General features: G+C 43.2%; 1 protein-coding gene across 3 annotated transcripts in view; it reads left to right on the top strand.

Annotated features, from left to right (window-relative positions):
• The window catches only part of LOC110490335 (receptor-type tyrosine-protein phosphatase U), a 338,326-nt gene that overhangs the window by 85,124 nt on the left and 240,563 nt on the right, over positions 1-12,639 (top strand). The gene's annotated exons all lie outside the window — the stretch shown is intronic.

Below are 12,639 nucleotides of genomic sequence, written 5' to 3'. Positions count from 1 at the left end.
GAGATGCTGAAGCTGTCCAGAAGCTGTGGGTGTTTTGGAAAAACTCCAAAGTGTGGAAGCCTTCCTAGGATTATTAAAACCTCTTAGAGCTCCCCACCTACTTTGTGCAATTTCCGCCTGAAGACATACCCAAATCTAACAGCCTGTAACTCAGGCACAGAACCAAGGATATGCATATTCTTGGTACCATTTCAAAGAAAACACTCTGAAGTTTGTGTAAATGTGAATTGAATGTAGGAGAATATAACACAATAGATCTGGTTTAGATAAAACAATGAAAAAAACGATACATTTTCTATTTTTATTTTTGTATCATCATCTTTAAAATGAACAAGATAAAACAAACATTCAGATAGGATGATGGGGACAATTTCGGTGAAAAATATAAGAGGGCAACAGTACTTTGTGCAAAGTTTCTGAATGATAACTTCCAAAATGAGTGTGCTACATGACATTTATCATGAAGTCACCCAGGTGTCCCACACAAGTAGCCCAAATGTACCCAAGTCGCCAAATTGGTGAAGGTATACATTTTGAACCAAGTAACTATATACAAAATACCAAAATGGTATTCTAACACACCCCCCCCCCCAAAAAAAAAATGGGGGAAAAAATAATTATTAATTAAAAAATATATGAAAAAATATATATATTTATATATACATTTACAAAATAACATGGGTGTTATAATAGCACATCAAGAGTAAAAATGAACAGTTTAGGGTTCCATAGCCGCAGGCAGAACAGTTGAAACTGGAACAGTGCTAAGGCCAGGTGGACTGGGGACATCAAGGAGTCATCATGCCAGGTAGTCCTGACGCATGGTCCTAGGAATCAGGTCCTCCGAGAGAGAGAAAGAAAGAATTAGAGAGCATACTTAAATTCACACAGGACACCAGATAAGACTCCCATTCGGAGTCAGTGTCACTGTGAAAGAAAATGTTCAATTAGAATAGTTTCACATATGAGCCCTGTATCAACAGGTATAATAAACAGATATAAACACTGCTCAAAAAAAATTAAGGGAACACTAAAATAACACATCCTAGATCTGAATGAATGAAAAATTCTTATTGAATACTTTTTTCATTACGTAGATGAATGTGCTGACAGCAAAATCACACAAAAATTATCAATGGAAATCAAATTTATCAACCCATGGAGGTCTGGATTTGGAGTCACACTCAAAATTAAAGTGGAAAACCACACTACAGGCTGATCCAACTTGTTATCTTTATTTAACCAGGCAAGTCAGTTAAGAACAAATTCTTATTTTCAATGACGGCCTGGGAACAGTGGGTTAACTGCTTGTTAGAACGACAGATGTCAGCTCGGGGGTTTGAACTCGCAACCTTCCGGTTACTAGTCCAACGCTCTAACCACTAGGCTACCCTGCCGCCCCGGACAACTTTGATGTAATGTCCTTAAAACAAGTCAAAATGAGGCTTAGTAGTGTGTGTGGCTCCACGTGCCTGTATGACCTCCCTACAACGCCTGGGCATGCTCCTGATGAGGTGGCGGATGGTCTCCTGAGGGATCTCCTCCCAGACCTGGACTAAAGCATCCGCCAACTCCTGGACAGTCTGTGGTGCAACTTGGCATTGGTGGATGGAGCGAGACATGATATCCCAAATGTGCTCAATTGGATTCAGGTCTGGGGAACGGGGGGGGCCAGTCCATAGCATCAATGCCTTCCTCTTGCAGGAACTGCTGACACACTCCAGCCACATGAGGTCTAGCATTGTCTTGCATTAGGAGGAACCCAGGGCCAACCGCACCAGCATATGGTCTCACAAGGGGTCTGAGGATCTCATCTCGGTACCTAATGGCAGTCAGGCTACCTCTGAGCACATGGAGTGCTGTGCGGCCCCCCAAAGAAATGCCACCCCACACCATGACTGACCGACCGCCAAACCGGTCATGCTGGAGGATGTTGCAGGCACCAGAACGTTCTCCACGGCGTCTCCAGACTCTGTCACGTCTGTCACGTGCTCAGTGTGAACCTGCTTTCATCTGTGAAGAGCACAGGGCACCAGTGGCGAATTTGCCAATCTTGGTGTTCTCTGGCAAATGCCAAACGTCCTGCGCGGTGTTGGACTGTAAGCACAACCCCCACCTGTGGACGTCAGGCATTCATACCATCCTCATGGAGTCTGTTTCTGACCGTTTGAGCAGACACATGCACATTTGTGGCCTGCTGGAGGTCATTTTGCAGAGCTCTTGCAGTGCTCCTCCTTGCACAAAGGCGGAGGTAGCGGTCCTGCTGCTGGGTTGTTGCCCTCCTACGGCCTCCTCCACGTCTCCTGATGTACTGGCCTGTCTCCTGGTAGCGCCTCCATGCTCTGGACACTACGCTGACAGACACAGCAAACCTTCTTGCCACAGCTCGCATTGATGTGCCATCCTGGATGAGCTGCACTACCTGAGCCACTTGTGTGGGTTGTAGACTCCGTCTCATGCTACCACTAGAGTGAAAGCACCGCCAGCATTCAAAAGTGACCAAAACATCATTCAGGAAGCATAGGAACTGAGAAGTGGTCTGTGGTATTCCATTTGCACAACACCATGTGCAATTTATTGTCAATCAGTGTTGCTTTCTAAGTGGACAGTTTGATTTCACAGAAGTGTTACATTGTGTTGTTTTAGTGTTCCCTTTATTTTTTTGAGCAGTGTATATAGAGAATACAGGGAACATAAGTTTGAATACATTATTATGAACTGCTAGATCTACTGTCTCTTTTTATATTATGACATTTCAGCTAGATCTACTGTCTCTATTATATTATGACAGACCAGCTAGATCTACTGTCTTTATTATATTACAACAGACCAGCTGTATCTACTGTCTCCATTTCACTTTGGCCATTGTTGTGTGGGCCTGCCCTCCCCTCAACAGCCTCAAATAGGCTATTTCATGTGGGTTGGGATGGGGCGGCAGACACACGCATCTCACATTTCATGACATTACATGTTTATATATTGCTTCTAAAATTAAAATCACAAAAAATATTTTATAATATTAATTTCAAAGAAGGGCATTAGCATGATAAGAACTTACCAGTCCAAAACAATCCTACAATCCTCGTCCTACAACAATCTCTGTCTCACCTTCCCAATCAATTTATTCTAAAATTGTGTGTACATCTGTATATCTAGACTTAGATTTAGCTTTCCCTGACTTAGTCGCTATAATGATTGATATATAAACAGCTGAATCTGTGCGTTTACCAAACAATGCAGTGCGTAAGAAGCTAGATCTAAATAACCCACACAGAACGTGACTAGATCATTGTTTGGTAAACGCACAGATTCAGATTCAGCTGTTTATATATCAATCATTATAGCGACTAAGTCAGGGAACGCTAAATCTAAGTCTAGATATACCCACATGAAATAGCCTATTTGAGGCTGTTGAGGGGAGGGCAGGCCCACACAACAATGGCCAAAGTGAAATGGAGACAGTAGATACAGCTGGTCTGTTGTAATATAATAAAGACAGTAGATCTGTTTCTCCTTCCGGTATGAAACTTCAATAGCGAATGACTCACTTTACGCTGGAGCTTACTACATGGGTTGGTCTTGCAACACATAAACATGGCCTATTGCCGTTTAGCTCAGCTCATTGGCTATCTACCCAGCTATATTTCAAGACGGTCATTTGGTTAAGACAGTCAATCAATGAAACAGTGGGCAAATCATTGGTGCACAATGATGTCATGACTTGTTGTCTTCAAATCGGTTTCTTTCAGTCAATACGTCCCGCGAAATGGCCCATCACGTTTGCTTGTGTTACAAACAACCCAGTTGATTGCAGTGAAACCAAACATGACTGGAAAAGTCACGTTCTGTGTGGGTTATTTACCTGGAATGTGTCGTCGAAAATGGAATGAGACAGAATTCACTACACAAGTGGTTCACAAAATGTTTTGTGTTAGGCTATAAAAACGGATTTTATCAAACAAAAGATCATTCATTGTGTAACAATGAGCATTGGAATTGCAAACAGACGAAGATCATCAAAGGTAAACGATTTATTTTAACCTTTCTGATCTCCCCATCCCGGATCCGGGATCGTGAATACAGACTCAAGCTCATTACCATAACGCAACGTTAACTATTCATGAAAATCGCAAATGAAATGAAATAAATATGCTAGCTCTCAAGCTTAGCCTTTTGTTAACAACACTGTCATCTCAGATTTTCAAAATATGCTTCTCAACCATTGCAAAACAAGCATTTGTGTAACAGTATTGATGGCTAACGTAGCATTTAGCATTAGCATTCAGCTGGCAACATTTACACAAAAAAACAGAAAAGCATTCAAATAAAATCATTTACCTTTGAAGAACTTCAGATGTTTTCAATGAGGAGACTCTCAGATAGCAAATGTTCAGTTTTTCCTGAAAGATTATTTGTTTAGGACAAATCGCTCCGTTTTCTGCGTCACGTTTAGCTATGAAAAAACCCCTGTATCCAGGATTGTGTAAATCTATCAGCAAGCTCATTAGCATAACACAACGTTAACTATTTATGAAAATCGCAAATGAAATGAAATAAATATGCCATCTCTCAAGCTTAGCCTTTTGTAAACAACACTGTCATCTCAGATTTTCAAAATATGCTTCTCAACCATAGGAAAACAATCATTTGTGTAAAAGTAGCTAGCTAGCGTTAGCATTTCGCGTTAGCATTTAGCGTTAGCATTAGCGTTAGCATCCAGCACGCAGCATTAACAAAAACATAAAAGCCTTCAAATAAAATCATTTACCTTTGAAGAACTTCTGATGTTTTCAATGAGGATACTCTCAGTTAGATAGCAGATGCTCAGTTTTTCCAAAAAGATTCCTTGTGTATTAGAAATAGCTCCGTTTTATACATCACATTTGGCTACCAAAAAAAATCTGAAAATTCAGTCCTCAAAACGCGAACGTTTTTCCAAATTAACTCCATAATATCGACTGAAAACATGGCAAACGTTGTTTAGAATCAATCATCAAGGTGTTTTTCACATATCTCTTCATTGATACATCGTTCTTGGACACATGCTTTCTCCCCTGAATCAAATGGTAAAGTAGAAGCAGCTGGCAATTGCGCACCGAATTCGACGCAGGACACCAGGCGGACACTTGGAAAATGTAGTCTCTTATGGTCAATCTTCCAATGATATGCCTACAAATACGTCACAATGCTGCTAAGACCTTGGGCGAACGACAGAAAGTGTAGGCTCATTCGTTGCGCAATCACAGCCATATAAGGAGAGAATGGAAAACAGAGCTTCAGAAATTCTGCTAATTCCTGGGTGATGCATCATCTTGGTTTCGCCTGTAGAATGAGTTCTGGGGCACTTACAGACAAAATCTTTGCAGATTCTGAAACTTCAGAGTGTTTTCTTTCCAAAACTGTCAAGAATATGCATAGTCGAGCATCTTTTCGTGACAAAATATCGCGCTTAAAACGGGAACGTTTTTTATCCAAAAATGAAATAGCGCCCCTAGAGCTCTAACTGGTTAATGCAGTTTGTGAATATGTTACGCCTGTGCTGGTTAAAATTTTTATGGGGCTCTATGCTCAGATAATCGCATCGTATTCTTTCGCAGTAAATACTTTTTAAAATCTGACAACGCAGTTGGATTAGCAAGATTCTAGGCTTTCGATACATGTGAGACACTTGTATTTTCATTCATGTTTAATATGACTATTTATGTAGCGATCACCGTATGTTGTGGAATTTCAGGGTTCCGTGCGCAGAGAGGTTAATGGGATTCAGCGTGCATGGGTGTGGTGTCGAGCGGCGTCGGCCTCATCAGGAATGTGTGGCCGTATGCAAATCAACCATGAAATGTCCAGCATGTCTTTAATCAAGCAGTCATATCCCGCAGTGGTGTCTATTCCCCCACTAACCCGTGGGATAACTCTTATGTTAACCAGGTTTGCAGGGCAGGAACTGACAGAAATGTACAGTTTCATGCGTCTCTGCTGGATGCTGCCACATGGAGAATGGAACTGCATGCGTACTTCATAAAATGCACCAATCATCCGACCCCCACATTAACAAGCACCTTGGGGGAACAGACAGAAAGAGAGGGGGGAGGTTACAGTATTTACAGCAGTGCTATTGACGCTTATGGGCAAGGTTGCAGCTCTTCAAGCCGACTGCCTGAGAGGAGTGATTAGACCACTGACCTTTGTCTCAGTTTCAGTCAATCAATCAGTCAACCAATGATGTCTCACTGTGTGAGAGGTGTGGCAGGAACGTTGTGCAATGTGTAGAGAATAGTATGGAGTCATTTAAAAAAAAAATGAAAATGAAAAAAAGTTAGAGATGCAAAATAAACTTGAAAGAAACCCCCCAAGACATCATAATTACATAATAGAATAGGACAAATGGTTGGCTGATACAAAAATGGATATTAAGAAAGATAACATAAGCTGTGCTGAGACAGACAACACAATGATAAGACTCACTACAATCAAGCGAATAGAATATTAGGACATTTATTAACCACATTCCTGTAAAGCTTAGGGAGGATCTCATGTAAAATACTGTTAAAGTAATATGGCTACAGGTTCATCATCATCTTTGATGATACAGTGGTAGCAATATATGGTTATACAATTTACCGAAAAGACACATGCCAATGGAGGCACTGTTGTGGTCTATATAAAGAACCATATTCCTGTAAAGCTTAGAGACAATATAATGTTAAATACTGGCTACAGGTTCATCTGCCTCACCCAAAGGCCATTCTTGTGGGAAGCTGCTATAGACCACCAAGTGCTAATAGTCAGTATCTGGATAACATGTGTGAAATGCTTGATCATGTATGTGATATCAACAGAGAGGTATATTTTCTGGTTGAGTTAAATATTGACTGGCTTTCATCAAGCTGCCCACTCAAGAAAAAGCTTAAAACTGTAACCAGTGCCGGCAGCCTGGTTCAGGTTATCAGTCAACCTACCAGGGTACTTGCAAACAGTACAGGAATGAGAGTTCAAAAGAGGTCATACAAGAAGTTTTGTAGTTATTCCTATGTTATTGATGTAAAGAATATATGTTGGTCCGTGGTGTGTAATGATGAGAAAACAGACACTACACTTGACACATTTATGAAATTGCTTATTCCAGTTGCTAATAAGCATGCACCCATTAAGAAAATGACTGTAAAAACTGTTAAATCCCTGTGGATTGATGAGGAATTGAAAAATTGTATGGATGAGAAGGATAAGGCAAAAGGAATGGCAAATAAGTCTGTCTGCAGAACCTGTTAGCAAATGTATTGCAAATTGAGAAATCATGTGACTAAACTGAATATAAAGAAGAAGAAACTATACTATGAAACTAGGGTTCGGGTATGACCCAGGTGCAGACAGTGTCGAAGTAACAAATGTTTATTTCTAGTACAGAGGCAGGCAAACGACAGGTCAAGGGCAGGCAGAGGTCAGAAATCCAGAAAGGGTCCAACAGGTCCGGAACGGCAGGCAGTCTCAGGATCAGGGCAGGCAGAAAGGTCAATAATCCAGAGAGGTGTGGCAAGGTATAGATCGGCAGGCAGGTTCAAGGCAGGTTGAAAGGTCAAAACTGGGAGGAACAAGAACAGACAGGAGCAAGGGGACAAACGGGGACAAAGAATGTGTGTGCCCACAGGCTTGGAGGGAAGCACAAGTCATTCCGCTACCTAAGTATAGTAAATCCCCCTTTAATGGCTCAAATAGCTGACCAATCAGCCTGTTACCAACCCTTAGTAAACTTCTGGAACAAACTTTCAGCATGGATATAGAGACAGACTTTCGACAAGCACAGCACTTACACAAATTACTGATTGGCTGAGAAAAATTGATGAGAAAAAGATTGAGGGGGCTGTTTTGTTAGACTTCAGTGCAACCTTTGACATTATCAATCAAAGTCTACTGCTGGAAAAACGTTTGTGTTATGTCTTTACTCCCCCTGATATATTGTGGATTAAGAGTTACCTGTCTAACAGAACACAGAGTGGGTTCTTTAATGGAAGCCTCTCCAACATAATTCAGGTAGAATCAGGAATTCCCTGATTAGATTAGAATCAATTCCCTGCAGCTGTCTAGGCCCATTTAATATTTTCAATCTCTACTAATGAATTGCCACTGGCTTTGAGGAAAGCCAGTGTCTATGTATGCAGACAACTCAACACTATACATGTCAGCTACTAAAGCAACTGAAATGACTGCAACACTGAAAGAGCTTGAGTGGCTGGCAAGGAATAAGTTAGTCCTAAATATTTCTAAAACTAAAAGCATTGTATTTGGGACAAATCATTCACTAAACCCTAAACCTCAGCTAAATCTTGTAATAAATAATGTGAAAATTGAGCAAGTTGAGGTGACTAAACTGCTTGGAGTTACCCTGGTTTGTAAACTATTATGGTTGAAACATTTTGCTCCCACTTCCCCCACATCTTGGCTACTGTTGTATGTCCATGACAGGGCGCTGCTCTACCTTCTTGACAGCACTGTCAACAAGACAGATCCTACAGGCCCTAGTTTTGTCGCACCTGGACTACTGTTCAGTCATGTGGTCAGGTGCCACAAAAAATGACTTAAGAAAATTGCGATTGGTTCAGAACAGGGCAGCACGGCTGGCCCTTGGATGTATACAGATAGCTTATATTAATAATATGCATGTTAATCTCTCCTGGCTCAAAGTGGAGGAAAGTTTGACTTCATCACTGCTTGTATTTAAATGCACCCAGGAATGCACCCATGCATACCCCACAAGACATGCCACAAGACTATGGTAGGCTCAGAGTACTACATAAAGCCATGAGATTGAACTCTATTCCACATCAAGTAACTCATGCAAGTAGTAAAATTAGATTTTAAAAAACCTTATGGAACAGCAGGGACTGTGAAGCAATACAAACATTTGCGCACACACACACACACACACACAAACACGATAACATGTGCACTATACACAAATGTACACATGGATTTTGTACTGTGTATATATGTGGTAGTGGTGGAGTAGGGGCCTGAGGGCACACAATCTGTGAATGTATTGTAATGTTTTCAAAATTGTGTAAACTGCCTGAATTTTGCTCGACTCCAGAAAGAGTAGCTGCTGCCTTGGCTAATGGGGATCAATAATAAATACAAATACAAAACTTATCATCCACATTCTAGTCATTTGCTGCCATCAATTCACATGTATTTATAAAGACCTTTTTACATCAGCTGATATCTCAAAGTGCTGTACAGAAACCCAGCCTAAAACCCCAAACCGCAATCAATGCAGCTGTAGAAGCACCGTGGCTAGGAAAAACTACCTAGAAAGGCCAGAAGCTAGGAAGAAACTGAGAGAGGAACCAGTCGATGAGAGGTGGCCAGTCCTCTTCTGGCTGTGCCGGGTGGAGATTATAACAGAACATGGCCAAGATGTTCAAATGTTCATAGATGACTAGCAGGGTCAAATAATAATAATCACAGTGGTTGTCGAGGGTGCAACAGGTCAGCACCTCAGGAGTAAAGGTCAGTTGGCTTTTCATAGCCGATTATTGAGAGTATCTCTACCTCTCCTGCTGTCTCTAGAGAGTTGAAAACAGTATGTCTGGGACAGGTAGCACATCTGGTGAACAGGTCAGGGTTCCATAGCTGCAGGTAGAACAGTGGAGCAGCAGAACAACTGGAGCAGCAGCACAGCCAGGTGGACTGGGGACAGCAAGAAGTCATCAGGCCAGGTAGTCCTGAGGCATGGTCCTAGAGCTCAGGTCCTCCGAGAGAAGAAATAAATAATGAGAGAAAGAAAGAGAGAGTTAGAGAGAGCATACTTAAATTCACACAAGGCACTGGATAAGACAGGAGAAATACTCCAGATATAACAGACTGACCCTAGCCCCCCGACTCATAAACTACTGCAGTATAAATACTGGAGGCTGAGACAGGAGGGGTCGGGAGACACTGTGGCCCCATCGGAAGATACCCCCGGACAGGGCCAAACAGGCAGGATATAACACCACCCACTTCGCCAAAAAACAGCCCCCACACCACTAGAGAGATATCTTCAACCACCAACTTACCATCCTGAGACAAGGCTGAGTATAGCCCACAAAGATCTCTGCCACAGCACTACCAAAGGGGGGGAGCCAACCCAGACAGGAAGATCACGTCAGTGACTCAACGCACTCAAGTAATGCACCCCTCCTAGGGACGGCATGGAAGAGCACCAGTAAGCCAGTGACTCAGCCCCTGTAATAGGGTTAGAGGCAGAGAATCCCAGTGGCGAGAGGGGAACCGGCCAGGCAGAGACAGCAAGAGCAGTTCATTGCTCCAGTGCCTTTCTGTTCACCGTCACACTTCTGGGTCAGACTACACTCAATCATAGGACCTACTGAAGAGATGAGTCTTCAATAAAGACTTAAAGGTTGAGACTGAGTCTGCGTCTCTCACATGGGTAGGCAGACCATTCCATAAAAATGGAGCTCTAAAGGAGAAAGCCCTGCCTCCAGTTGTTTGCTTAGAAATTCTAGAGGCAGTTAGGAGGCCTGCGTCTTGTGACCGTAGCGTACGTGTAGGTATGTACGGCAGGACCAAATCGGAAAGAGAGCCCATGTAATGCTTTGTAGGTTAGCAGCAAAACCTTGAAATGAGCCCCTGCCTTAACAAGAAGCCAGTGTAGAGAGGCTAGCACTGGAGCAATATGATATTTTTTTTTGGTTCAGGTAAAGATTCTTGAAGCCATGTTTAGCACTAACTGAAGTTTATTTAGTGCTTTTTCTGGCTATCCGGAAAGTAGAGCATTGCAGTAGTCTAACCTAGAAGTGACAAAAGCATGGATACATTTTCTGCATGATTTTTGGACAGAAAGTTTCAGATTTTTGCAATGTTACGTAGATGGAACTAAGCTGTCCCTGAAACAGTATTTATATGTTCGTCAAAAGTGATATCAGGGTCCAGAGTAACGCCGAGGTCCTTCATAGTTTTATTTGAGACTACTGTACAACCATCAACATTAATTGTAAGATTCAACAGAAGATCTCTTTGTTTCTTGGGACCTAGAACAAGCATCTCTGTTTTATCCAAGTTTAAAAGTAGAACATTTGCAGCCATCCACCTCCTTATGTCTGAAACACAGGCTTCCAGCGAGGGAAATTTGGGGGCTTTTTTGGGGGCTATCCTGTTTCCTTGCCTGACGCTGTTTCTCCTCTCACTACAGTTTTGCAGCTCTGACTCTGGTTCCTGTCTCCTGTTCCACATATCACCACCCTTCTACCCTGTTCTGGATTCAACTCACCATCACTCCCTTGGATTCCCCTCCGGACCTGTTTACCCTGTCCCAACCCAGCTCACTCCAACCTCAGCCTCCACATCTGGTTTCCTACAACTCATCCGTACTTCCCTGGATCTGCACCTCATCTCTCCCTGTTACAATGAATGATTAATTCATCCCTGTTTTCTGGTCTGAGTCTGCTCTTAGGTTCCCCTTTGCTGCTCCGCCTAACAGTACGATCTTGCCAAGATATGAATCCAGCAGACTCGGATACTCTCCACCAAATTCTCATTGGTCAAGCTGCCCTGCTCAACCAATCCCTAAAAACCCTTCTGGAGAATATCAATGAGTTTTCACGGAGCCTGTCTGTCCTACAGGGCCGAACCTTCGCCCAAAGCTCACAACCTGTCCCAAGTCCTTCCTCTCCGCCCTGGGAGCCGTTTGTTCCTACTCCCGAGCGCTACGATGGGAATCTCGGTGCTTGCAGAGCTTTTCTAGTACAATATTCACTAGTGTTATAGCAACAGCCCACCTCTTATGCTAGTGAACGATTCAATATCTGTTTTTTGATTGGTTGCCTCTGTGGTGCAGCGCTTTCCTGGGCCACTGCTGTGTGGGAGAGACAGTCACCCATTTGCTTCTCATATAGCAGATTCACGGAGGAGATGAGGAAAGTTTTCGACCACCCGGTCTGCGGAAAGGACACCGCTAAATGACTTCTGTCCCTCCGTCAAGGCTCCCAGAGTGTTGCTCCGCACCCTCGCCGCAGAGAGCAGCTGGAATGAGGAGGCTCTTCAGAGAGCATTCCGGAACTCACTCACTGAGACCCTCAAGGACGAGTTGGTGTCCAGGGAGGAGCCTGATGATCTTTATGAACTAATTTCTCTCACTATCCACATTGACAACCATCTCCGGGAGCGTCAGAGGGAGAGGGTAGGTAGGGTTGCAAGTTCCTTAACATCTGCTTCAGTGCCTTTCTCTTCTCCTCCGACTGCATCCCAACCCCAGGCATGTCCTATGCCGGAACCCATGCACCTCGAACGGACCTGTCTATCTCCAGAGGAGAGGCAGCGGCGTATCGATACTAGGATCTGTCTAGTGTGGCCAGGTTTGCCACTTGGTCTCCACCTGTTCCCTGCGTACAGTAAGAGGAGGCTCGGCTGTTATGGGGGAAATACTTTTGAGTGAAATCGCCGGCCCATCTTCCCCCAGACCCCTGTTTGAGGCCATCCTTGTGTGGCAGAGCCAGGCTTTTCCCCCATCTGCTGTTGTAGATTCAGGTGCCGACGTGAGCTTTCTGGACCAAGGGGTTGTTAACCAGATGGGCCTGGACACCATTCCACTTAACGCACCTCTTGATGCCAACGCTCTCAATGGTAAGCTTCTCTTCCCTGTCT

This window comes from Oncorhynchus mykiss, chromosome 2, assembly GCF_013265735.2.
Source record: "Oncorhynchus mykiss isolate Arlee chromosome 2, USDA_OmykA_1.1, whole genome shotgun sequence".
NCBI classification, from domain to species: domain Eukaryota; kingdom Metazoa; phylum Chordata; class Actinopteri; order Salmoniformes; family Salmonidae; genus Oncorhynchus; species Oncorhynchus mykiss.
The sequence above is the reverse complement of the archived record's forward strand: the minus strand, read 5'-3'. Positions and strand labels throughout refer to the sequence as shown.